The sequence below is a fragment of the Mauremys mutica genome, chromosome 1, assembly GCF_020497125.1.
Source record: "Mauremys mutica isolate MM-2020 ecotype Southern chromosome 1, ASM2049712v1, whole genome shotgun sequence".
Lineage (NCBI taxonomy): Eukaryota > Metazoa > Chordata > Testudines > Geoemydidae > Mauremys > Mauremys mutica.
This window is the reverse complement of record NC_059072.1, coordinates 296,632,846-296,659,312: the sequence shown is the minus strand read 5'-3', so window position 1 is coordinate 296,659,312 and position 26,467 is coordinate 296,632,846. Positions and strand designations below refer to the sequence as shown.

At 44.9% G+C, this 26,467-nt stretch overlaps 1 protein-coding gene and 1 long non-coding RNA gene across 6 annotated transcripts in view; one reads left to right on the top strand and one right to left on the bottom strand.

Moving 5' to 3' along the window:
* Positions 1–26,467, bottom strand: part of DIAPH3 (diaphanous related formin 3) — a 509,860-nt gene that overhangs the window by 66,524 nt on the left and 416,869 nt on the right. The gene's annotated exons all lie outside the window — the stretch shown is intronic.
* Positions 16,059–24,739, top strand: LOC123367879. Of its 2 annotated transcripts, none has more exons than XR_006578635.1 (4): positions 16,059–16,312; positions 16,981–17,128; positions 17,207–17,330; positions 24,582–24,739. It is a non-coding gene; the product is annotated as an uncharacterized LOC123367879 (long non-coding RNA). The 2 variants fall into 2 exon arrangements; XR_006578636.1 differs by having other exon boundaries at positions 17,204–17,330.

Here is a 26,467-nt window from a genome sequence, read left to right as displayed (position 1 = left end):
CTGGATCCAGGATAACTATAGGCATATAGGATAACTATAGGCATTTCAACATCCCCAATAGTAATTTTCTGGTCTGGGAAGTAAGTCCCTTCCTGCAGCTGTTCAAACAGACCAGAGTTCCTGAAGATGCGAGCGTCATACACCTTTCCCAGCCATCCCACGTTGATGTCGGTGAAATGTCCTTTGTGATCCAAAGCACTGCTGGATAATGTGTAAGGTATTTACAATGATCAAAACTGCAGCGGATATCTGAGTGGGCTCCATGCTTGCCGCACTATGGCGCCTGCACAGGTAATCCTGGAAAAAGGGTGCAAAACGTAGGAGAGCTATTTGGTTCAAGATGGCCGATAAAAGGCGGGAAAATGGTTGTCTTCTGTAGCTTCCGTGGGAGCCCAGGACCAACAACATGGAGAAATTTGCTAGAGCTGCAAGAGCAGGAGAGCAGAGTTTGCGGCGGAAGCTGTGTGGCTCGGTTCACGGTGGCCGAAAAACGGCGGGAAATGGTTAGATAAAAGAGTAGATAGAAAGATGAGAGGACATGTGAGGTGGATTCATAGTACTAGGAGACAGGAGATGCACCGTACTGCACCATCTGCTGGCAGTATGGCATTTGCCGTAGCTTTCACGGAGGGACGAACAAGTGATGACACACACCCAGAAACACTGGGTGTTTTTGCCCCATCATGCACTGGGAGCTTAACCCAGAATTCCAATAGGCGGTGGGGACTGCGGGAACTGTGGGATGGCTACCCACAATGCATCGCTCTGACATTCGATGCTAGCCTTGGTACTGTGGATGCACTCCACCGAATTCACGCGCTTTAGTGGGGACACACACAACACCGAATGTATAAAATCGCTTCCAAAAATTTGAATAAAATAATTTCAAATTAATTTCGTATTGTAGACGTACCCTAAGTCTCATTGCCTTTGCGCAGTCAATGTACCAGAGTTAGATACAGACTATAGAGGAGAACCATTGTCTCAACAATCTGTGTGGCTCTGTATAGAGTAATCAGTTTTAACTGCCTCACATAAAATTATGGGATGGCAGCACTCATCTTGAGTCTATGCTCAGTAGAATACAGCCCAGTTTAAACAATTTTAGTTGCTGACTGGCAGCCAGGCGATTCTATGGTGAGACACTAAGTTCAAAATGTTACAAAGAGGATGTGGGAAGTTGTATAAATTAGAAAAGAATTATTATTGTTTAACATTTATATTGGAGTATCACCTAAAGGCCACAATCAGATTGGCCCAGTGAGCTTGGTATCATAAAAACATGCAATAAATGACAGTCCATCCACCAAATAGCTTACGATCTAAAAGACAGCATGTAATAAGGTGGATGAGATAAACGAGCACGCTGGGGTGGGAGATTTGGGGGGGGGGGGGTTACAGATAAATATATAGGAAGTTCACAATTCTTAGCTGGTTAGTAGTAATGATCGCAACTCTTCACCTGCCTAGAACATCGTCTCACACCACTAGAGTCAGTCTCTTTCTGCTTTCCAGGAACACATCTAAAATAAAACTAGACAGCTACTTTCATGGAAAAGTTCCAGCTTCCTTCTTAGGAAAGTCTATATAAGGACCCCTCTATTGTTTCTAATCTGATAGTTTGGGATAGAATGATAGATATAATCAAAAAGCCATTGCTATGCAAAGTAAATAGTGGACCAACTTTCTCCCTGGTGTAAATGCACTCAAGTCAGTAGAGTTCACCACTTAGATTATCTGAACCCAGTATATCTAAATCACTGATGATTTCTGACTAATTTGAATAGTATGAAAATAAGTAAACAATATCTTTTTCCAACTAGATAAACTTGATGGTTACTGTCTAAGAAGTCTTTACACCATGTGGCCCTGCTCCCCTCCCCCGGTTAAAAAAAAAAAAAAGCTTTAATCAAATTAACATAACAAACATGGCCATACTGGATCAAACCAATGGTCCACCTAGCCTACTATCAGACAGTGGCCAACGCCAGGTGCCCCAGAGGGAATGGACAGAACAGGTAATCATCAAGTGATTCATCCCCTGTCGCCCATGCCCAGCTTCTGGCAAATAGAGGTAAGAGACACTATCCCTGCCCATCCTGGCTAATAGCCATTAAAATTAAAAGGAAGTTCTGTTAATAATAGTTCTCCCAGGAGAGTATTGCCTAGATTTCAATAAATAGGAAGAAGCCAAAATTATTAAATATTTTACATGTATATAATGTTTTTTCATTCCCAATATTCAAAAGGGCTTCACAAAAATTTACAGTATGTACATCACCACTGAAATGCAGCCAAGTCTGGGGTAGAAAGGCAGCAGCCAACTGGCCTGCAGCATATTGCACATCTGGGCGGAAGGGAGAAGTAATGTAGCTCCATAATCTGTTTGCTTATAGGACCTAAGTATTAGATGCCTTTTGGGCCTGAAAAGAGGTTTGAATATTTCAAGAATCTGAATATTATCTGATTTGTAAAATAATAGAGCAGGAACTTCAAAAATAAAAACTACCTGTAAAAAGAAGACCAAAGAGTACATAGATACTACAATCTTTTTGTTACTGGTATATAGATAATATTTGCTGTCACACCAGAATTATGGTATCTCCAATAATCTTGTACAAACAGCCATTGCTTCACTTTTGTTTTCTTTTTTACTGAAAGAAAGACAGCTTATGAGAGAAGACCAGAATGGGTACTCATGTCATATGTTCACTGCAGACAGAACTGGGACTGATGCTGTATCAGAACATAAAGATTCCCAGCAAGTCAAATCTGTATGTTAATAAACAATGCAGCCCTTTTCATCACAACAATTCCATGTCAGTTGTTATCCAGGGCAAAGAAGGTGGGGGGATAAGGGGGAATTAAGTGTTTAGTCATGCAAATCCTTTAAGGTAAAATATCTATTCACTGAATGACACAACGTATAAAAACTACACTGCCAGATTAAACTCAAAACTTCGTATTCTATCAACAATTGCATCTCAAATTTTGGTTTATGGAATGTTTTTATAAACATACCTTTAAATCATGTAACTTTACCTCTGAGAAGTCATGTCACTTCCTTTTCATGTCAATTCTCTGCACCATTGCATTGCCACAATCTGTGGTGGCCACTAGAGCTCATGTGAGACGGAGCCATCAAATCAATTATAACAGCCTGCCACTGTCTTACACTGACAACAAATGATTGATAACAAAACCTGCCTACTTTCAGTTCTTGTCTGACAGCAACAAAACAGTCCCTGCCTGCTTTTACTGGCATTTGTCATAAATCAATAGCAATTTCATCACTCAGAAAGATGCTGTCAACTCTGCTCAGTCATCTGGTTTCATTTTACTCGCATAATTTTTAAATATAACTATTCAGCAAGGTTAATGCATAAAGTTGGTTTCTTTTTGAGCTTTCTTATATATTAACAACATTGCAACAATTTCAAAACATATGGCACCAATCATTTTGAGAGATTAGGAAAATAACCCCAGTGTACTCGTACCATAGAATTTAAAGCTATATCTACAACCCATCTTTGCCGATGATTTGCTCTTTAGTAGGTAACAATGTCATCTTATCCAAGCTGAAATTACTTCTTCTCATCTGACATTATGGCTCTTGAGTAACTGTATGTGAGACTCAGAACAGGGAAGTATATAAATGTGACTCTTCATCTTCAAGTGTAAGGTGAAATATAGATAAGACTCTGCATTCCTCATAACATCACTCCGTTTGGCTATCAGGACTACAAGAAGAATGTTTAATTCAATATTCTTCATAAAAAGTCAGTGATGTAATTTTAATATTTTAAAATAGTAATTGTGAAAAATATTTAAAAGTACAAGTTTATACTAAATAAAATTCATTGAATTACCAATGGGCTTGATTAACTTTTAGTTTGAGCAATAAAGCAGTTAAATATACCAACATTTGGATACAGGTAATATTGTCAGAGAGACTGTGAAGTGTTGGTATGAAAACAACAGCATCACAAAATAAATAAGAATCTAATGGTAAATATTCCACTTTTCTCCAAGCATGTGATATAGAAGAAATTGCTGTTCTTGTTACAGAGCTGTGATCTGTGGTATTTCACAGGTTATACTATGAATGTCTAATCAGTGGTTCTTTGATGCTCAATTTTGCACCATACAATTGTTTAGGCCGCAAGTATAAAAATTAACAACTGTTGTCAATGGGGTCCACTGTTTTGATGTTCTGACTTTGCATTTTATAAAGATGTTCCTATTCAGAAAGAATGGTTATTAACCTAGAGTAACTATGGTTACTCTGAGCGATTGGCTGAACAAGAAACTGAACTGAGTGGACTTGTAGGCTCTAAACTTTTATATTGTTTTATTTTTGAATGCAGATTTTTGTTTATAATTCTACATTTGTAAGTTCAATTTTCATGATAAAGAGATTGCACTACAGTACTTGTATCAGGTGAATTGAAAAATACTATTTCTTTTGCTTTTTACATTATATTTATTTTTATCACAAATATTTTCAAAGTGAGCACTGTACACTTTGTAAGTGAAATCAATATAATTTGAAAATGCAGAAAACATCCACAATATTTAAATAAATTATACTCTATTATTGTTTAACAGTGCGATTAATTTTTTTAATCAGGCAATTAATCGCAATTAATTTTTAAGTGGTTAAGAGCCCTAGTCCCCAGCCCTTTCTTGATGCATCTGTGACTAATGACCTGGAGTAGGTGGGCAAAGAATGAAAATGGATGAGGTATTTGTGGGCAACTGTCCAGCAGCTATTTGTCATTGTAATCTTTGACCACAACCAGTGGAAGGGGCTGAAGCAATTTCTGAAGGTACGCTTCAGGATGATTTTTACATGGCTCTTGACATCCCATTTATCTTCCTGTCTCAGGGACAGAGCCTCGTATCTTTCAGTAACTGTTGTTCTTCGAGATGTGTTGCACATGTCCATTCCACACCTTGTGCATAGCTGTTGGAGAACTTTTTCCCTCAGAGTTAACTGTCAGGGTGACTCAAGTGCCCTCTGCTGTTGTGCGCCACTGCGTGCAGGTATAAGAGGACGGAGCGGCTCTCTACCTCCCCCACTTCCTTCTTATTGGATAGACCAGGGGTTGGCAACCTCTGGCACGCGGCTTGCCAGGGTAAGCACCCTGGCAGGCTGGACCAGTTTGTTTACCTGCTGCGTTGGCAGGTTTGGCGGACCGCGGCTCCCACTGGCCACGGTTCGCCGTCCCAGGTCAATGGGGGTGGCAGGAAGCCGCAGTCAGCACATCCCTCGCCCGCGCCGCTTCCTGCCGGCTTCATTGGCCTGGGATGGCGAACCGCAGCCCGCCGAACCTGCCAATGTGGCAAGTAAACAAACTGGCCCGGCCTGCCAGGGCGCTTACCCTGGCAAGCTGCGTGCCAGCGGTTGCCGACCCCTGGGATAGACTTAGAAAGCGATGGGAATGAGGATGTGTCATGGAATGGACATGTGCAATATACCTCAAAGAACAGCAGTTACAGAAAGGTAGGGAACTGTTTTTTCTTCTTTGAGTGACTGCACATGTTCATTCCACTGCAGGTGACTCACTTGCAGATTAATGTGGACATGGGCTTGGAGCAAAGTTCCCTCCAAGCTATATGGCTGCACAGCAGGCTATCAAAGGCTGCGCAGTGGGTGGGGAGAGGCACCTCTTCCCCCAGGCCCCATCTCCGGAGCTGCTGCGCAGCAGATGGAGAGAGGCACCTCCCCGCCTAGCTCCAGGCTGCCGTGGCAACAGAGAGCCAGGGGGAGTCCTCTCTCCCCATTGCAGCCCCGGGGTCACCTGCACCCCAACCCCCTCATCCCTACCTCAGAACCCGCAGCCCCAGCTGAAGCCCTCACTCTCCCACACCCAAACCCTCTGCCATAGCCCTGAGCCCCCTCCCGTATCACAAACCGCTCATACCCAGCTGCAGCCCAGAGCCCTCAACCCCAGCACCACAATCCTCTGCCCCAGCTCCGAGCCCCCTCCCACACTCCAAACCCCTCAGCCCAACCCCCACCACACATCACCTCTGTATTGGTGCACATAACAAAATTCATTCTACACAAGGATGTAAAAAATTAGAAGGAACATGGGCTCAGAGTCTACCTTAACAGTGATTGTAGAACAACCCATCCAAAACTGACATTGTTCTTGACCGGCAGAAAATGGTATAATGATCAGAAGGTTGCCACTTTGCAAATGTCTGCTGAAATTTGTGCTCTAGTGGAATGAGCCAACACTTTAGGAGATGTGCTACCAGTTAGCTAATGTCACACCAAGTGACTAAAACAGGAAATCCAGGAGAAAATCCACTGAGTGGAAACTGATTTACCTTTCACACTGTCCACAATCATGACATAACTGCATTGAGGATCTAAAGTCGCGTTTATCAATCTCTCGGTTGCAATAACGTATGAAAATGTTGCCTGAGCCGCACTACTTGGGGCTGAAGTTGCTGAGATCATGTAAAATCACAGAATCCATTACCTCCATGGCTCACATGTAGCCTTACCAATTAGCCAATTGAATTCAATGCGGGAAGAGTTATAGGAAAAGAGTGTTCTGTGTAGAACTTACAGTGAAGAACGTGCACATTAATCACTAAGTGAGTCTTTAGTTGGTGAAATGGATAAATTTTTAAACTGTTCTGTTGCAACTGCAAGTACCAGTGATAGTAGGAATTCATCACAACCTAAAAAGAAAAGTAAATCATAGGTATGACCCCGCTTACTTAAAGTATGGGTTTTCATTTACTGAGGACCAAAATGGTGAACACAGGCCGCAGTGTGTCATCTGCAGTGAATTATTAGCAAATGAAAGCCTAAAACCATCAAAATTACATAGGCATTTGGAGACAAAGCACTCTAGCGATAAAGACAAGCGTCTTGATTTTTTACATGAAAAAAGCAAAGGTTTGGAAATGTCACAAAAAACACTAACATCTATCTACTGTCCAAGGCCTGGTCTACACTAGGCGTTTAAATCGGTTTTAGGAGCGTAAAACCGATTTAACGCCAGAACCGTCCACACTAGGAGGCACCTTATATCGATTTTAATGGCTCTTTAAATCGGTTTCTGTACTCCTCCCCAACGAGAGGAGTAGCGCTAATATCGGGATTAACATATCGGAATAGGGTTAGTGTGGCCGCAAATCGACGGTATTGGCCTCCGGGAGCTATCCCACAGTGCACCACTGACCGCTCTGGACAGCATTCTGAACTCGGATGCACTGGCCAGGTAGACAGGAAAAGCCCCGCGAACTTTTGAAATTCATTTCCTGCTTCCCCAGCGTGGAGAGCTCATCATCACAGGTAACCACGCACAGCTCATCAGCACAGTTAACAATGCAGTCTCCTGAGAATCGTAAAAGAGCCCCAGCATGGACTGCACGGGAGGTACTGGATCTGATCGCTATATGGGGAGAGGATTCAGTGCTAACAGAACTGCGTTCCAAAAGACGAAATGAAAAAGTATTTGAAAGAATTTCTAAGGCTATGACGGATAAAGGCCACAGCAGGGACTCAGTGCAGTGCAGAGTGAAAGTTAAGGAGCTCAGACAAGCCTACCAGAAAACCAAAGAAGCAAACGGAAGGTCCGGGGCAGGTCGAAAAACATGTCGCTTCTATGCTGAGCTGCATGCAATTTTAGGGGGCTGCGCCACAAGTACCCCACTCCTGACCGTGGATTCCGAGGTGGGGGTTGTAATCTCTGCCATGGCTGAGGATTATGCAGACGGGGAAGATGAAGATGAAGAAGAGGAGGACGACCTAGCAGAGAGCACACAGCACTCCGTGAGCCCCAACAGCCAGGAGCTTTTTATCACCCTGACGGAATCACCCTCCTCCCAGCCCTCACAAGCAACTATCCCAGACAATGACGCCATGGAAGGGAGCTCTGGTGAGTGTACCTTTGCAAATAGCAAACATTGGTTTTTAAGCAAGCGTTTTTTAATGATTGATTTGCCCTGAGGACTTGGGATGCATTCGCAGACAGTATAGTTACTTAGAAAAGTTTGTTAACATGTCCTGGGATTGAGAGGAAATCCTCCAGGGACATCTCGATGAAGCGCTCCTGTAGGTACTCCAGAAGCCTTTGCAGAAGGTTTCTGGGCAAGGCAGCCTTGTTCCGCCCACCATGGTAGGACACTTTACCACGCCATGCATGTAGCAAGTAATCAGGTATCATTGAGTGGCAAAGCATAGCAGCGTATGGTCCCGGTGACTGCTGGCATTCAAGAAGCATCCGTTCTTTATCTTGTTGTGTTATCCTCAGCAAAGTGATATCGTTCAGGATAACCTGGTTAAAAATCAGGAATTTAAGTAAGGGGGGTGGCCATTTTTCTAATGGGTTCGTGGACTGCAGCAGCTTAAAAAAAAACCTTTCCTGCACGTAGCGAAGCGGGGGGAGGGGAGGAGTGAAATGCCGAGGATCTTTTTTGTGTTTGGTCACCGGCGATCTTCCCCAAGCTACCAGCCACGCAGTGGGTGGGGGGGTGGGAAGGTTGTTGATTAGCAGGGAGCTAGCGTGGTATTAGCCATGCGTTGGGGGGGAGGGGTAAATCACTACAGAAGCCGAAAGACAGTGGCTTACCATGGCCGCATGCAAGCTGAATTCTGATGCCTGGACCTGTGTCTGTGAGATCTGTAACTCCAGAGCTGCAAGCACTCACTATTAAGATGAAAAATGTGACCTTGTAGGGAAATCACATGTGCTAGGTGAATAGTGCTGTTCACTGTGAGAGAGTATAACCATTGTTCTATAAAATGTATCTTTCTAAATATTTATCTTCCTCATGCAGCTGCAAATTTTTCAACCATCCCTCCTCCATCCCAAAGGCTAGCACAGATAAGGCGGAGGAAAAAGAAGACGCGAGATGAGATGTTCTCGGATATTATGGAAGTTACACGCAATGAAAGAGCTCATCTGAATGAGTGGAAGGACGTGGTATCAAATTACAGGAAAGAGGCCAGTGAACGTGAGGACAGGAGGGATGAACGTGAGGACAGGAGGGACAACCGAGATGAGAAGTGGCGGCAGGAAGATCAGCGGTGGCGGGATGCAACTCTGGGGCTGCTGCGTGATCAAACTGACGTGCTCCGGCGTCTGGTGGAGCTTCAGGAACGGCAGCAGGATCACAGAGTGCCGCTGCAGCCCGTGTAACCACCCTCAACCCTCACCATGTTCCATATCCTCCTCACCCAGACGTGTAAGAACGCGTGGGGGGAGGCTCCGTGCACCCGCCCACTCCACCCCCGTGGACAGCCCAACAAGAAGGCTGTCGTTAATGTGAAATTTTTTTAATGGCCTTCTCCATCCTTCCTATCCTCCTCCCAAACCACACCCTTACTTCTCTCCCTCTTTTTATAATGAATTAATAAAGAATTCATGATTTTTAAACGAGAGTGACTTTATTTGAAAAAGTAAGCTGTACTCGAAGGGGGAGGGTGAGTTGCTTACAGGGAATGAGTCAATCAAGGGGGTTGGGTGTTCATCAACAAACATAGCAGTCACACTGTACCCTGGCCATTGATGAAGCTCCTTTTCAAAGCTTCTCTGATGAGCACCGCTTCCTGGTGTGCTCTTCTAATCTCCCTGGTGTCTGGCTGCGCGTAATCAGCGGCCAGGTGATTTGCCTCAGCCTCCCACCCCGCCATAAAGGTCTCCCCCTTACTCTCACAGAGATTGTGGAGAATACAGCAAGCAGCAATAACATAGGGGACATTGGTTTGGCTGAGGTCTGAGCGAGTCAGTAATGTGCGCCAGCGTGCCTTTAAACGGCCAAATGCACATTCCACCACCATTCTGCACTTGCTCAGCCTGTAATTGAACAGATCCTGACCACTGTCCAGGCTGCCTGTGTATGGCTTCATGAGCCATGGCATCAAGGGGTAGGCTGGGTCCCCCAGGATAACGACAGGCATTTCAACATCCCCAACTGTTATTTTCTGGTCTGGGAAGTAATTCCCTTGCTGCAGCCGTTTAAACAGAGTAGTGCTTCTGAATACGCGAGCGTCATGAACCCTCCCTGGCCATCCCACGTGGATGTTTGTGAAACGTCCCTTGTGATCCACCAGTGCTTGCAGCACCATTGAAAAGTACCCCTTCCGGTTTACGTACTGGGTGCCCTGGTGCTGCGGTGCCAAGATAGGGATATGGGTTCCATCTATCGCCCCCCCACAGTTAGGGAATCCCAGTGCAGCAAAGCCATCCACTATGGCCTGCACGTTTCCCAGAGTCACAACCTTTCATAGCAGCAGCTTTGTGATTGCTTTGGCTACTTGCATCACAGCAGCCCCCACAGTAGATTTTCCAACTCCAAATTGATTCCCGACTGACCGGTAGCTGTCTGGCGTTGCAAGCTTCCACAGGGCTATCGCCACTCGCTTCTCTACTGTGAGGGCTGCTCTCATCTTGGTATTATGGCGTTTCAGGGCAGGGGCAAACAAGTCACAAAGTTCCATGAAAGTGCCCTTACGCATGCGACAGTTTCGCAGCCACTGGGAATCGTCCCACACCTGCAACACAATGCGGTCCCACCAGTCAGTGCTTGTTTCCCGGGCCCAAAATCGGCGTTCAATGGATAGAATCTGCCCCATTACCATCAGGATCTCCAAAGCACCGGGGCCCGCGGTTTGAGAGAATTCTGTGTCTACGTCCTCATCACTGTCATCGCCGCGCTGCCGTATCCGCCTCCTCCTCGACTCGGTTCGAAGCTCCTGGTTCACCATATACTGCACGAGAGTGTGCGAGGCGTTTAAAACATCCACGATTGCGGTATTGAGCTGAGCAGGGTCCATGCTTGCTGTGCTATGGCGTCTGCACAGTTCACCAAGCAAAAAAGGCGCGAAACGCTTGTCTGCTGCTTTCAGGGAGGGAGGGGTGAGGCTGTGCCCAGAACCACCCGCGACAATGATTTTTGCCCCATCAGGCACTGGGATCTAAACCCGGAAATACCAAGGGGTGGGGGAAGCTGCGGGAACTATGGGATAGCTACGGGATAGCTACCCACAGTGCAACGCTCCAGAAATCGACGCTAGCCTCGGACCGCGGACGCACACCACCGAATTAATGTGCTTAGTGTGGCCGCGCGCACTCGATTTTATAAAATCTGTTTTACAAAACCGGTTTATGCAAATTCGGAATAGTCCCGTAGTGTAGACGTACCCCAAGAGCAGGCATTGCATGTCTCTTACCTTGTTGCACACTGCATTGTGAAATGTAAAAAAGCTCACACTACTGATGAGAAATTAATTTTAGCTTCTGCTATTAATAATACACCTCTACCTCGATATAACGCTGATCTCGGGAGCCAAAAATTTTTACTGTGTTATAGGTGAAACTGCGTTATATCGAACTTGCTTTGATCCACCGGCATGCGCAGCTCCGGCCCCCTGGAGCACTGCTTTACCACGTTATATCTGAATTCGTGTTATATCAAGTCGTGTTATATTGGGGTAGTGGTGTATGTGCAATGAATTGTTGGGCAAGTCAGCTGCAAATAAATTAAAAACAATCTCTCTCCCCGACAATACAATATGGAGATGAATCTGCGATATCTCAGAAGACAAAAAACTGAAAATTGATAGTCTTTCAGTAAGGCACTGTTTTGCTTTACAATTAGATGAATCTACAGACGTATCAAACCGCTCTATTGTGTTGGTTTATGCGAGGCATGTATTGGAAAATGATTTTCAAGAATAGTACTTGTTTAGTGTAGATTTGCCTATTTCTACTACTGCTACTGATAGATTTGTTGCACTGGATAATTACTTGGAGTTGGTGGGATTGAGCTGATTGAATGCATTGGTGTTACAACTGATGGAACTACTTCAATGACAGGGATACATTCAGGAGATGTTCAAAGAATCCTTTCAAAAGCACCCAATGCAATGTGGAACCACTGTTTATTGCAGAGGGAGGCACTAACAGCTGAAGACATGGTACTTGAGCTTCATGAAACTCTTAAAGATGCCGTCAAAACTGTGAATTATATCAAACAAAATGCTAAGGATTCACAATGCTTTCAAGTTTTCTTTCAGGAAATGGGCTATGCGCATGTAAATCTGCTTTATCATGCTGAGGTTTGCTGGCTGTCCCCATGACATGGCATGGCAGCTTTTCTTGAAGAAAAAAGTCTCACCTGGCAGAACACTTCAGTAATGACACCTGGCTTGCTTGTGTTGCATATCTGGCAGATATATTCGATCATCTGAATGATTTGAATCTGTCTTTCCAGGGCAGAGGGCACAATCATTTTGCTGCATTAATAAAAAACAATCCTCTCTGTGGAACAAACATGTTTCAAATGATAGGATGGACATGTTTCATAATGTGAGTCTAGAAAAAAAATTGGAAAGATTCCGCTAACCAGGAAGCACTGAAGAAAACAATCAGTAATTATTTAACTAAATTGTACATATGATTCTGTGATTACTTTCCAGATGAGCAACTCAACGGTGAAAAATGGATATGGGATCCATTTGGAAATGTGTTGGAAAATGGGTGTCTACCGATGGAAAAAAAGTCTCAGCTGGTCAAATTATCTTGCGATCACAATCTACTGAGAAAATATACTGAAATGAGCCTTCCCCAGTTTTGGTACAGTGCTGCTGGTGGAGAACATTCTGCTCTTGCTTGCCATGCTATTAGAGTCACTTTGCCTTTCAATATAACATACTTGTGCAAAATTGGATTCGCTGCCTTGACTCAACAGAAGAATAAGAGCCAGAACAGACTGGATGTTGAACATGACCTTCAGATTGCACTGACTACAATCACATCAAACTTTGATATATTTGTCAAAGATAAGCAAGCTCAGGTTTCTCATTAAGATTTATTATACTGTTATTGTGTTCCTGTTGATGTTGATTTCTGCCTTTAGCTTTCTAACTGTTGATCTGCTTTAACGTTATTATTATTACATGTAATGGGTAATAAGTATTTTGGGGGCAAAATACTTGTGTTTTCTCTACTTAAGCTATTTACTAGGTTGTGACTGGCCATCAATGTTTACAAACGAGCCCCTTGTCCAAAAAAGGTTGAGAATCACTGATCTATAGGACCTAGTGTGGCCCAAGTAGAAGACTAATGACCTCCTCAAAGCAAATGAATGAAATTCTGTTAATTTGTATGGATGTCAGGCTTCGGGAAAAAAGTTGGGAAACAAATTGCCTTGTTAATATGGAAATTGGAATCCACTTTTGTTAGGGATTTTAGGTGAGGGTACGGTAAACTTTATCCTTATGGAAAACTATAGAAGGAGGCTCTGAAACCAAGGGTGTTGATTCATCCGCTCTCCTTGCTGAGTTTATCAGAAACACTGCTTTCATAGACAGGTAGAATGGGGGCTAAGTTGCGAGAGGTTCAATGGCTGGTCCCATTAATTTTGTTAGCACTATGTTGAGATCCCATGGGGGAGCAGGAGGGAGGGATAGCTCAGTGGTTTGAGCATTGGCCTGCTAAACCCAGGGTTGTGAGTTCAATCCTTGAGAGGGCCACTTACAGATCTGGGGCAAAATCAGTACTTGGTCCTGCTAGTGAAGGCAGGGGGCTGGACTCGATGACCCTTCAGGGTCCCTTCCAGTTCTATGAGATAGGTATAACAGGATCTTGCACCTATGGGTATAACCTGTCTAACCCTTTTAGAAATTTGATAGTTATGGGGTTGGAAAAAGGAAATCTGTCACCCACTGCAGGGTGGAAAGGTGAAATAGCTGCTAAATGTAATGTAAGAGAAATAACTGCCAGACCCTGATGTTTTAGGTGCAACAGATCAGCCAAAACATGGGAAGGGGGCCTCATTATGGCCGGCTTGCCCACCGACTTGACGACCCGCACTGGCGGTGCTGGGGGTTGAGGCTGTGTCATCTCCGTCAGTGCAATTAGCTCTCGTGCCGTCGAGAAAGTCTCGGGAGTTGAAGGGAGAGCTAGTTCAACCGCAGCGTGAACCGGGCAGCTGTGTGGCACCAGACTCAACGGCCCTTGTGGTACCGGAATCGACGGTGCCGTGCTAGGAGGAGCTTGGAGTTGCGGTGCCGGAGTTGGTGGTGCTGGCGTAGGTACCGGGGTTTGGCCTACGGGCCGGGTGTATGATCCTTTTTAGAGGATGAGGTCGGCGCAGCCTTACGTTTCCCCAAGGGGGAAAGGGATCGGTGCCGGGGAGCCGGTGCCGGCTGCTGTCGGTGCTGGGTCTCGGTGCCGGAGTGAGCTGGTGCCGAAGGTGCACTCCTCACCGATGCAGACTGCTGGGCGGTCAGTGCCGGCGCCGCAGGGCTAAGTGCCGACTCCATTAGGAGCTGCTTTAAGCGAAAGTCCCGCTCCTTTGTTCTTGGCTTAAACGATTTACAAATTCGACACTTATCAGGAAGGTGAGACTCTCCTAAGCACTTCAGGCAAGATCCATGAGGGTCTCCCACCGGCATCGGCTTCTGACAGGCTGAGCACGGCTTAAACCCCGGTGCCTTGGGCATGAGCCCGCACCGGGTCAGGGGGAAAAGGGGCTAGTCCCCCAATCCCCCGTGAACTACAAACACTAACTACAACTAAACTAGTAAAACTAACTATAACTACACTAAAGTTGAACTATATACACGATAAGGTAGAAATAAGAGCGAGAAGCAAGGGTTGTGGAGGACAGCGATGCCGCACTCCACTGTTCCAACGACTGTCACGGGCGGTAAGAAGGAACTGAGGGGCGGTATATCTGGTGCTATAGCGGCACCACTCCAGGGGGCGCCCAGCCGACCCACCAAGTGTTGCTAGGGTAAAAATCTTCCGACGAGCGTGCACGCGGCGCGCGCACACCTAACTGGAATGCATATGAGCAATCACTCAAAGAAGAATGGTGCTGTCTCTTATAGCTCTGTTGCTGAGGCTGAAGTTTACTACAGTGGAGAAGTGGCCATGGAATCAAAGTGGATTTCTGATCACATGAAAGTGGAGTCAAAGCAAGAATAGACGCAGACTTGTTCTCTTTCAAAGTTGCTAGTGTTTCATCTAGACACTAAATCCTGCCGCTCACAATGCAGGTCCACCACTTTAATCTTAACCTCTTGAGAGAGACTAAAATTCTGAGCCAAGAAGGATTTTGAATGGTAATTACTGAGGCCACAGAACACTATAGTTATATCTAAAAATAATATGGAGCATTAATGGAGTGATTAAATGCAGTTTTCCCTGCCTTGAGAAATAGATCTTTTACCTATTTCTCTGTAGAATTCCCAGCACCATGGGATCGAGGCAAGAAATCGTCTTGGACATGCTCAAGAAAAAGAAGCGTATCCAAGAGGCAGAAGTTATAACAAGCCATGTCAGCTTCATAGTTGAGGATTCTCATGGCCTAAACAGACAATGAACAAGACTCCCTACTCAATACATCCAATTTCTTCAACTCATTATCATTACAAGTTGACTCAAAGATCATAGATGACTTCTTTCTCTCAGAGACTGTCAATATAACTCACAAGCCCAGGCACGGGATGTTGAAAGAAATATTTGAACTGATGCTGTTGCAAGCATATTGGCAATCAAAATGCATACCTACAGCAGGCACAGAGGATAAGGAAAAAGTTACTCACCTTGTGGAGTAACATGGTTCTTCAAGATGTCCCTATGGGTGGTCCACTGTAGGTGTGTTAGCGTCGCTGCACTGCTGATTGGAGAACTTCAGTAGCAGTGTCTGTTAGACATACACGTGTGCTGTCCCTCCTCATGCTGTGCCAAAGGCTAGTCAGCATGTGTGGGCTAACCCCCCTCAGCTCCTGCTCTACCACAGAGTCATTGACAAGAACTCTGAAGTAGAAGGGAGGAAGATGGGTTGTGGAGCACCCATAGGGACACACATCTCAAGAACCATTGTTACTGCACAAGACAACTTCTTCTTTGAGTAGTGTTCCTTTAGGTGCTCCACTGTAGGTGACTCCCAAGATGTATCCCTTCTGGAGGGCTGAGACTTCAGAGTCAGGTCAGTTACTGATGACAGCACTGTGAAGCCTAAGATGGCATCATCAGCAGAGTCCTCAGTGATCACATAATGCTTTGCGAAACTGGGGACTGACACCTATGTTGCTGCTCCACAGAGCTCTGAGATAGGGACATTCTCGAAGAAGGTGATAGATGAGGAGATCAACCTTGTGGAGTGTGTACGAATAGTATCTGGAAGGCTCATATTTAGAACTTGGTAACACTGTGATACAGTTTGAGATCTACTTGGAAAATCTTTGGGCTGATATTGCTGAGCTCTTGTATCTTTCCACAACGGAGAGGAAAAGCCTGGGGACCTTCCTGAAGGCCTTCGTTCTGTCCAGGTAGAAGGCTAGGGCTCTTCTGACATCTAGATTGTGTAATATAGCCTCGCTGCTGTCTTGGTGGGTCTTGGGATAGAAGATTGGAAGATGAATCAATTAGTTCATGTGAAACAGGGAGGTTACTTTAGCAATAAAGTTTGGATGTGGTCTGAGCATAACCTTGTCCTGAAAGAATACTGTGTAGCAGGCATGTGCCATCAGTGCTGCTATTTCACCTATTCTCCTGGTAGAAATAATCGCTATCAGGAAGGCAGTTTTCATTGAGAGGTACATAAACAAACAGGTGGCTAAAGGGTTTGAAGGGAGGCCTAGTCAGTCCTTTCAGTACCAGGTTTAAGTCCCATCTGGGCATAGGAAACTGAGGTTGTGGGAAGAGGTTAACTATACCCTTGAGGAATCTTTTGGTGGTTGGGTGCGACAGCACTAAGTACCCCTCTAGGATGGTGGAAGGTTGTTATACCCAATAACTGGACTCTGGAAGAATTTAAAGATAGCCCTGATCTTTTTAAAGCCAGTGCATAGTCTAAGATGTGTGGAAGAGTCGTGAATGTCAGGGAGTTTTGTTGGGGAATACATCAAATCTGAAACTTGGACCATTTTTGCAGATAAGTACGTCATATTGAGGACTTTCACTGTGTAATAATACCTCTGGCAACTCTGTTGAACAGGAACTTTCAAGGTGTGTGAACCAGGAAGGAGTCATGCCTTGAGACAGAGAATCACCAGGTTGGGATGTAGGGTACATCCTCTATTCTGTGAGAGGAGGTATGGAGTGACTGGAAGAGAGATCGGCGGGCGCATCACGAGCTGTGACAGGTAAAGGTACCAGGTCTGTTCCGGCCAAGTAGGATTGATCAGAATGATGTGTGCTCCATCTCTTTTTATTTTCAGCAGGACCTTCAAGAGTAGGGGAAAAGGAGAAACAGCGTAAAGAAGGTCTCTGTCTCAGGGGAGGAGGAGAGCATCACCTAGGGAGTGTTGTCCTACTGGAACAGTAGCCTTGACATTTCTTGTTCAGGTAAGAGGCAAATAAGTCTGTGGTTGGTGTCCTCCACCACCTGACTAGATTGTGAAGTACTACTGGGGCTAGTTCCCACTCATGGTTGTGTGAGAATTTGTGACAGACTGTCTGCTATTGCGTTCTGTGTGCCTGGGTGGTTGGCTGCTAATAGTGTGATGTCGGGAGAGATACACCAGTTCCATAGTCTCATTGCTTCCACACAGAGGAAGGGTGACTGAGCTCCCCCTTGTCGAATTATATAGAACATGCAGGGAACATTGTACATAAGGACTGTTGTGTGTGATCCTTTGATCAGCGGCAGAAAGTGGGTGCAGGTATTCCTGAGATTGATATGAAGAGATATCTCGTGGGTGACCACTTGCCTTGTGTGGTGAGGTTGTTTAGATGCGCACCCCATTCAATGAACAATGCATCTGTGGTGAGAAGCAAGAAGGGGTGAGTTTACGAGAAGGGGATCCCTCTGCAAATGGTGGCTGAGTCTTTCCAGCAGTCTAAAGAGTTTTTGATACTGGAGGGTAGTGATGGATTTCTCTAACCTGTCCCCATTTGGTCTGTAAATTGAGGTGAACCACTGCCGACTGGTGGGAAAATGGATATATAGCATTGGTCGGCTGCAGCAGTTAGAGGGAGAGGACTATCAACACCTCGACCAACCCGTCAAAATTGGTATTTGGATGTAGATGACTGGGATGAGGAAGATTCTGGGCCAGATGGTTTATGCCTAGAAAATTTACTTTTCTTTCTCTGTGGCTCATAGTGGGGTTGAGCCAGATATTGGGATGTACATGGCCTATACAGGGATTGGGGACTGTACCTCCTTTTTTGTCCTAGTGTGTAGATGCCCAGTGAATGGAGAGTGACTCTAAAGTCCTTCAGGGTGTGAAGGGAGGCATCAGTATTTTCTGCAAAGAGCTTTCTGCCCTCAAAAGGAAGGTCTTCAACAGTTGACTGTACCTCCCTTGGGAAGCCCGACAGATGGAGCCATGATGCTCATTGTACCATCACCACCATGGAGATGGACCTAGCCACTATCTTGGCTGCACTGAGGGCAGATTGCAGTGATGTCTGTGTCTTAAATTGGTCACAATGTGACTCTGGTAGTTGTTCAATAAAATCATTCAGTTTTGAATAATTTATATAATTGTATTTTGCCATGGGAGCTTGGTAGTTGGTGATATGGAATAGAAGCGGGGCCAAGGAGTACGCCTTTCTTCCAAAAAGGTCCAGGTGCTTCCAGTCCTTATCATAGGGAGTGGACCTCATCTCTTGTTGACAGCCATGGGAGTTGATGGCGTCCACCACAATGGAGTTGGGTGGCGGGTGCAAGAAAAGGAATTCAGATGCCTTGGCAAAGACATGGTATTTTTTTGGTCCTCCCACTTAAAGGTAAGCGCTACCAATGCCAGGCTTCCAATGGTATTTGGAGAGTGTCTGCAACTCTCTTTGCCAAATCCTGTAAGATACTAAAGTTGTCAGCCAGAGATTGTGGGGAAGGCATGATGACTTTGTCTGGGGAGGAGGAGGAGATGATCTTCGGGGTCACTTCTTCCTCAGCACCACCCTCATGTTCCTCCATAATGTTTTCTGGAGGCACCGAAGCTCTGGATGTGGCAGCCGAGGGGCTGTGCCTCGAGGGTTCTTGGATGAGGTTCAAAGCTCAAGAGGCATGCTGGGATATACTGCCCAAGGGTCCCAATATGGCCTCTGGATAGTGGTGGCTTAGAGCCCTGCAGTGGTGCTCAGGTGTGGCCATCTGAGGATATACTCTAGGGCCCTGTTGATATTGGGCATCATACAGAGCCTGGGAGGAGTAATGTGATGCTGCCACCTCTGCTTTACTGTCTAAACTCTCACTAGAGCAGGGATGATTCCTGTGCTAGACAGAGGCTTGGTGCAGAGGCCCCAGTACCGAGCAGTGGGGACTCTGGTATGTTCGATATTCCGAGGTCCCTGGGTTGGCGGAATTCTACCAGTTCTGACTGGGCTCAGAGCCAATGGTGGTGCTGGGGGAAGGACAGGGATTTTGCCCATATTGGTCGCTCTGATGCCGGATGAGGCATTGATGACGGTACTAATACAGACTTGCATAGCACCTAATACAGACTTGCAGAGCACCTTTTTGGTGGAGTGCTCGCTCCTGTCCCTTGGTGCGATGACTCAGTGCCTGTGCCCATCGGGTCTGTGGGCATGTCAACGGTAACTGCTGCTGTTGGTTTCCATGAGCACCGGACTGGGATGGTCTTGGTACCGACAGTACTGAAGATACCGAGCATGATGGAGATTGCTTGATGATCAAAATTCAAAAGGAGCGCTTAAAGATGATAAAGTCATTGCGGAGAAACTAAATGGATTCTTTGCTTCAGTCTTCACGGCTGAGGATGTTGGGGAGATTCCCAAACCTGAGCTGGCTTTTGTAGGTGACAAATCTGAGGAACTGTCACAGATTGAAGTGTCACTAGAGGAGGTTTTGGAATTAATTGATAAACTCAACATTAACAAGTCACCGGGACCAGATGGCATTCACCCAAGAGTTCTGAAATAACTCAAATGTGAAGTTGCTGAACTATTAACTAAGGTTTGTAACCTGTCCTTTAAATCGGCTTCGGTACCCAATGACTGGAAGTTAGCTAATGTAACGCCAATATTTAAAAAGGGCTCTAGGGGTGATCCCGGCAATTACAGACCGGTAAGTCTAACATCGGTACCGGGCAAATTAGTTGAAACAATAGTAAAGAATAAAATTGTCAGACACATAGAAAAACAAACTCTTGAGCAATAGTCAACATGGTTTCTGTAAAGGGAAATCGTGTCTTACTAATCTATTAGAGTTCTTTGAAGGGGTCAACAAACATGTGGACAAGGGGGATCCGGTGGACATAGTGTACTTAGATTTCCAGAAAGCCTTTGACAAGGTCCCTCACCAAAGGCTCTTACGTAAATTAAGCTGTCATGGGATAAAAGGAAAGGTCCTTTCATGGATTGAGAACTGGTTAAAGGACAGGGAACAAAGGGTAGGAATTAATGGTAAATTCTCAGAATGGAGAGGGGTAACTAGTGGTGTTCCCCAAGGGTCAGTCCTAGGACCAATCCTATTCAATTTATTCATAAATGATCTGGAGAAAGGGGTAAACAGTGAGGGGGCAAAGTTTGCAGATGATACTAAACTGCTCAAGATAGTTAAGACAAAAGCAGATTGTGAAGAACTTCAAAAAGATCTCACAAAACTAAGTGATTGGGCAACAAAATGGCAAATGAAATTTAATGTGGATAAATGTAAAGTAATGCACATTGGAAAAAATAACCCCAGCTATACATACAACATGATGGGGGCTAATTTAGCTACAACGAGTCAGGAAAAAGATCTTGGAGTTATCGTGGATAGTTCTCTGAAGATGTCCACGCAGTGTGCAGAGGCGGTCAAAAAAGCAAACAGGATGTTAGGAATCATTAAAAAGGGGATAGAGAATAAGACTGAGAATATATTATTGCCCTTATATAAATCCATGGTACGCCCACATCTCGAATACTGTGTACAGATGTGGTCTCCTCACCTCAAAAAAGATATTCTAGCACTAGAAAAGGTTCAGAAAAGAGCAACTAAAATGATTAGGGGTTTAGAGAGGGTCCCATATGAGGAAAGATTAAAGAGGCTAGGACTCTTCAGTTTGGAAAAGAGAAGACTAAGGGGGGATATGATAGAGGTATATAAAATCATGAGTGATGTTGAGAAAGTGGATAAGGAAAAGTTATTTACTTATTCCCATAATACAAGAACTAGGGGTCACCAAATGAAATTAATAGGCAGCAGGTTTAAAACAAATAAAAGGAAGTTCTTCTTCACGCAGCGCACAGTCAACTTGTGGAACTCCTTACCTGAGGAGGTTGTGAAGGCTAGGACTATAACAATGTTTAAAAGGGGACTGGATAAATTCATGGTGGCTAAGTCCATAAATGGCTATTAGCCAGGATGGGTAAGAATGGTGTCCCTAGCCTCTGTTCGTCAGAGGATGGAGATGGATGGCAGGAGAGAGATCACTTGATCATTGCCTGTTAGGTTCACTCCCTCAGGGGCACCTGGCATTGGCCACTGTCGGTAGACAGATACTGGGCTAGATGGACCTCTGGTCTGACCCGGTACGGCCTTTCTTATGTTCTTACAGCTATCTTGGTGCTCACTATAGGGGCTTCCTTCTCCCTTCTTCAATGACTTGTGAGAATGGTCAGCAGCTTGCTCCTTCGACTTACAGCCTTCAGATGTAGAGGGTTCTGGGGAAGACTCACATCTGCCAGGTGACTTGTGCCATTGGCTCTGAGGGGGTCTGAGAGTTGCCTCCATAAAGATAATCTGTCGGAGCTCTCTGTTCTTATGTGACCGTGGCCTGAATTGCTGGCAGAGACCACACTTTTGCTAGATGTGGCCGTCCCCAAGACAGTGAATGCATTGAGAGTGCTTGTGCTAGTGAATGCACTGAGAGTGCTTGCAATCGGGATTGCCTCCTTGCAAGTAAGACACTTCTTGAAGCCCAGTGAACCGGGCATAACCTGGGGAGAAAAGGTCACCAACAAGGAAGAAAAAGGCAGGAAAACAAAAACAAAGTTTTTTTTTTGAAGAGAAAAAAAGGGAGTAAAGAAAAACTACAACTATACTAACTAAAAGATTAACTAACTATAGAAATGAAAATAGAAAATAATGATCCTAATGACTGCAAATAGCTCTGTCTGTAGCCAAGGGCACTTGAGAAGGAACTGAGGGCGGTTATCCCATGGATGCTGACTAGCCTCATGGTGGGGGGCATGAGGAGAGACAGCACATGTGTGAGCTTAACAGACACTGTTACCAATGTTCAGCACATCCATCACCCGTGCCGCTTCCCGCAGCCCCCATTGGCCTGGGACGGCGAACCACAGCCAGTGGGAGCCGTGATCGGCCGAACCTGCCGACGTGGCAGGTAAACAAACTGGCCCAGCCCGTCAGGGTGCTTACCCTGGCGAGCCACGTGCCAGAGGTTGCCGACTCTTGGTATATAATCAAAGAGCCTCAGTTAGTGTAAGTCAGGATTTATATCAGGTGAAGTTCTGGTTAACAATTATTAACCAAATACTGAAACAGGTTGTCAAAACAAGGAGTAGGCCCATATATAATTGTGACAATTTGGGGGAACTGTCTATATGAATTCTGGTTGATATTATCAAGTTACTATAAAGTGTTTCCTATGAAAATTGTTGTATCACAAATGCGACTCCAGGTATGTGTCATATAGCAATGTGGTGTCATATCCTCTGAAAACACTGTAGCCAATACAATACTTCCCTTACTTATCTCCCAGTGGCTCCATGTACATATTGAACAAGCAGGTTGACGAACTGTAACCCTATAGAATGCTGCAAGATTCTAACAATCTTGGGACAGATGAGAAATTTCCCAATACCACCTTTTTGGGAACTCTGAGAATGACTGGAGAAGTGCCATCAAAAGTGTCCCAGGGTCTGCAGATGCTCAACAAGTGATCTCTGTGGAAGAGAGGTGCTCTAAGGGAAGTGAGATATCTGGTGCCTATGAGAAGACCTCATTTGAGATTGTCACCTAGGAGGAGGTTCAAAGTCTGAGACTGCAAAGACCAAGAAGAATACAGCACATGTAGATATAAGGCCAGAGAGAACATAGATGATCAACTCCCTAGTGCAGTCAACGTCTAAGGTGGACTTTCCCAAAGACTCATTAGCCTGAAGGAGTTCCTATTTACAAAGAGCTACATCAGATGAAAGCTTCTTCTCCATGAATGCCATGTCCCATCACAGACATAGCACAACTCTACCCAGAGTGGGTCTGAATTTTAAACTTGGATCTATGGGCTGGGTTCAGACCCCCACAAGGAGGGAGAACATTTGTATGGTGTCTGACACCAGCATGGTCTAATTTTCCAAGAAACAATAGCTACAGTTCTAGTCAGAGTTCTTTCTCACCATCTAAGGCAGAGGTGACAATGTTGCATATGGCTCTTTAAAAGAAGGACGAGATTTCATCAGAAACTCCTCCTGAACACACAGATCCAAATAACTTAATATCAAAAATTCCTTAGACTGATGACTCTCAGTGCCTCTGGTGCTGTCAGAATCCGATGAGGAACTGTTTGGGACTGTCCCTTCTTTTCTACAGAGCAGAAGAAAGCAGCTGTGCTGTGGCTCTGACTCACCTGTCACCTTTGAACCCCATTGCCCTAAGATGACTGAAAGGTATATGTGGATCTCAGACTGAACTAGGCCCAGTACAAGGAGGGAACGGTTACACTCAGGACTGAGGCAAGAGTGTTTTTTCCATTAAAAGGAGCTGAAGTCTCCTCTCCCACTCATGGAAGATCTGGGGGGTGAACTATGCACACACAGAATACTGCCTAAGAATCAAAGACCTTCATCACGCTCATCCTTCGCAGACATTTTATGACAATATGGGGGTTATAAATTCACTGGCTGCACTCCCCATTATGGTCAGATACCAGGTTGCCGTACTGGAGCCAACTCTCGGACTCCACAGGCATTTAAGCCTACTGGGTCTGAGCAGCATCCAGACAACATTTCTAAATCCAGCTCTCTGGCACACTTCTAGGGTACAGACCCCTTGTTTGGTAGCCCCTTCTTGGAATGTGGAGCTTTGCCATCCAGCTGCCCTAGGCCTCAAGACCAGTACCGATGCTCCAAACATGTACTCCTCACAGGTCCGCCCTAGTCAGTACTAGGGTTTGCTGTGTGACTCTTCAGGGGTTTTGTGATAGTTAAAACAAGGGAACACACGGACTTTGCAACAAATGTCTATACTACACACACATTACTCACAGACAAAGCACAAGAGATACAGATCTAGGGAAAAATAACTAACACATATATGCAACCTCCCTCCCCCTAGTATCCTCACCATTCTGGGTTTTGATTAGTGTGCCTTTCAGGGTCCTAGGACCCTCCTGCTCAGTCTTCCTGTTGTCAGCAAATGGATGGCCAGGAAAGAGAGTGCCCAGAAGGTCCAGAAGGTGCCTCAAGAAGGTCCAGCACTTAAATTGGTTCCCCCCAACCTCCTGATCAATTTCAAATCCTTTGTCAGGTGACCAGATGCTTAGCTCCAACTCCTGCCCACTATTTTCCCTTCCTCGATTGCCCCGAATCTACACGGTGAAAAGTGGTTCCTCTGAAACTGCATCCAGACTATTATTCTAGGGTGGAGATTAGGCATATACTAATCCAGCATTTCCTTTCCAGATCCAGCATGACTCCAGGTGGCACCAATGAAGTGAGACAAAGATTTATCTAAATGGCACCATGGCTCCAACATGACTGGATCCTCAAAAGGACACCCTGCTCCCCAAATGATGGAGGTGTCAACCAAGATGAGTGAACAGATGAATTTTTTATTTAAATAGATAACCCATACATAAAAACAGAGAAAAAATTACTCACTGTGCATGAAATTCCAATCTACTTTTTATGGCTATAGGAAACTAAATTAGGGCAGTTGGTGCTGATATCTATACATATTCTTGGTCTGGACATTTAGAGTTATAAAAAAAGTGTGCACACAGCCCTAACAGGAGCTTACTTTTAGATGGTTCCAAACTTCCACCCTAAGGTCATGCACATTACAAACGTAAGAATCTACCGACACAGTTCTCTATGGGGAACCCTATTTCATATACTCCTACTTTCTTGATTAAATTGTTCAATGCTGCATGAAACGTGAATGTTTTGGTTCTATATGGTTTATGCCAGACACAGAGCTTTAAAATATATTTTATGTATGTATTTTCCTTTGCTAAATAAGCCTATTCTTTTATAGAAGGTCAAAGAGTATATTAAAATGTACAATTTTTCTAGTAAACACTTATTTAAGCTAGAATAAATATAATACATATTTAAGACTATTTTAAAAATGTGTATTCACCCAAATGATTATAGTTTTTTTTGCAGGTAATTATAGATTTTTCTACTAGTATTAAACATATTTTGGTATGCATTATTTATCTGCTAGATATTAGAGACTCAGAATCACACAATTCCATATTAACTATTCTTCAAAAAAGGATAATTTGTCCATCTCGACAATTACATATTATCATGTCAGTCTGATTGGTTACACATACTTCAAATTCACACACTAAAACCCCTTTTTTTACTTACATACTAGCTAAATTTTAAGCCTAATTTTTTCAACCATCTTTTTATTTTATCCAAAATATTGAAATTAATTAGGCTGTGCTATGTACACCTTATTTTGATTTTTAAATCATGACTACTGTTTCTTTCGTTATGGAGATATACCTATCTCATAGAACAGGAAGGGACCCTGAAAGGTCATTGAGTCCAGCCCCCTGCCTTCACTAGCAGGACCAAGTACTGATTTTTTCCCCAGATCCCTAAGTGGCCCCCTCAAGGATTAAACTCACAACCCTGGGTTTAGCAGGCCAATGCTCAAACCACTGAGCTATCCCTCCTGCAAACAGGTATCCTAAAATAGCTAACTCTTATTTACAATATTTTTCAAAATTGATAACATGCAGTCCTTCGTTGAAGTAAGTTTCAATCTGAAGCATATTTTGACAGTCAATTTATAAACCTCCTAAAATAAGAGTTGATAACAGGGCCACCCAGAGGATTCAGGGGGCCTGGGGTCTTCCCTCCGCCGAATTGCTGCCGAAGACCTGGCACTGAGGCAGGAGGGTCCTTCCACCATGGGACCCGCCACCGCGGGTCTTCAGGGCACTTTGGCGGCGGGTCCCGGAGCGGAAGGACCCCCCGCCGCCGAATTGCTGCGGAAGAAGCTCCACAGGCCTGGGCCCCACGAGAGTTTTCCGGGGCCTCTGGAGTGAGTGAAGGACCCCGCTCCAAGACCCCCGAAAAACTCTCATGGGGGCCCCTGTGGGGCCCGAGGAAAATTGCCCCCCCCCAGGCGGCCCTGGTTGATAATGGAATAAGCAGTGGTACTGACCTAATGAATCCTTTTGCCTAAGGCCATACTAACAGTTTCAAAATAAAAATAAAAGCAATACTCTTGCTGCCTATTCTTAGGCTTTTGGGCATCTCATTGCTATGCTTAGGCCTATATAAACTGTTGCTGAGATTTGCCCAAGACCTGTCTCTGAAGGGTTGGT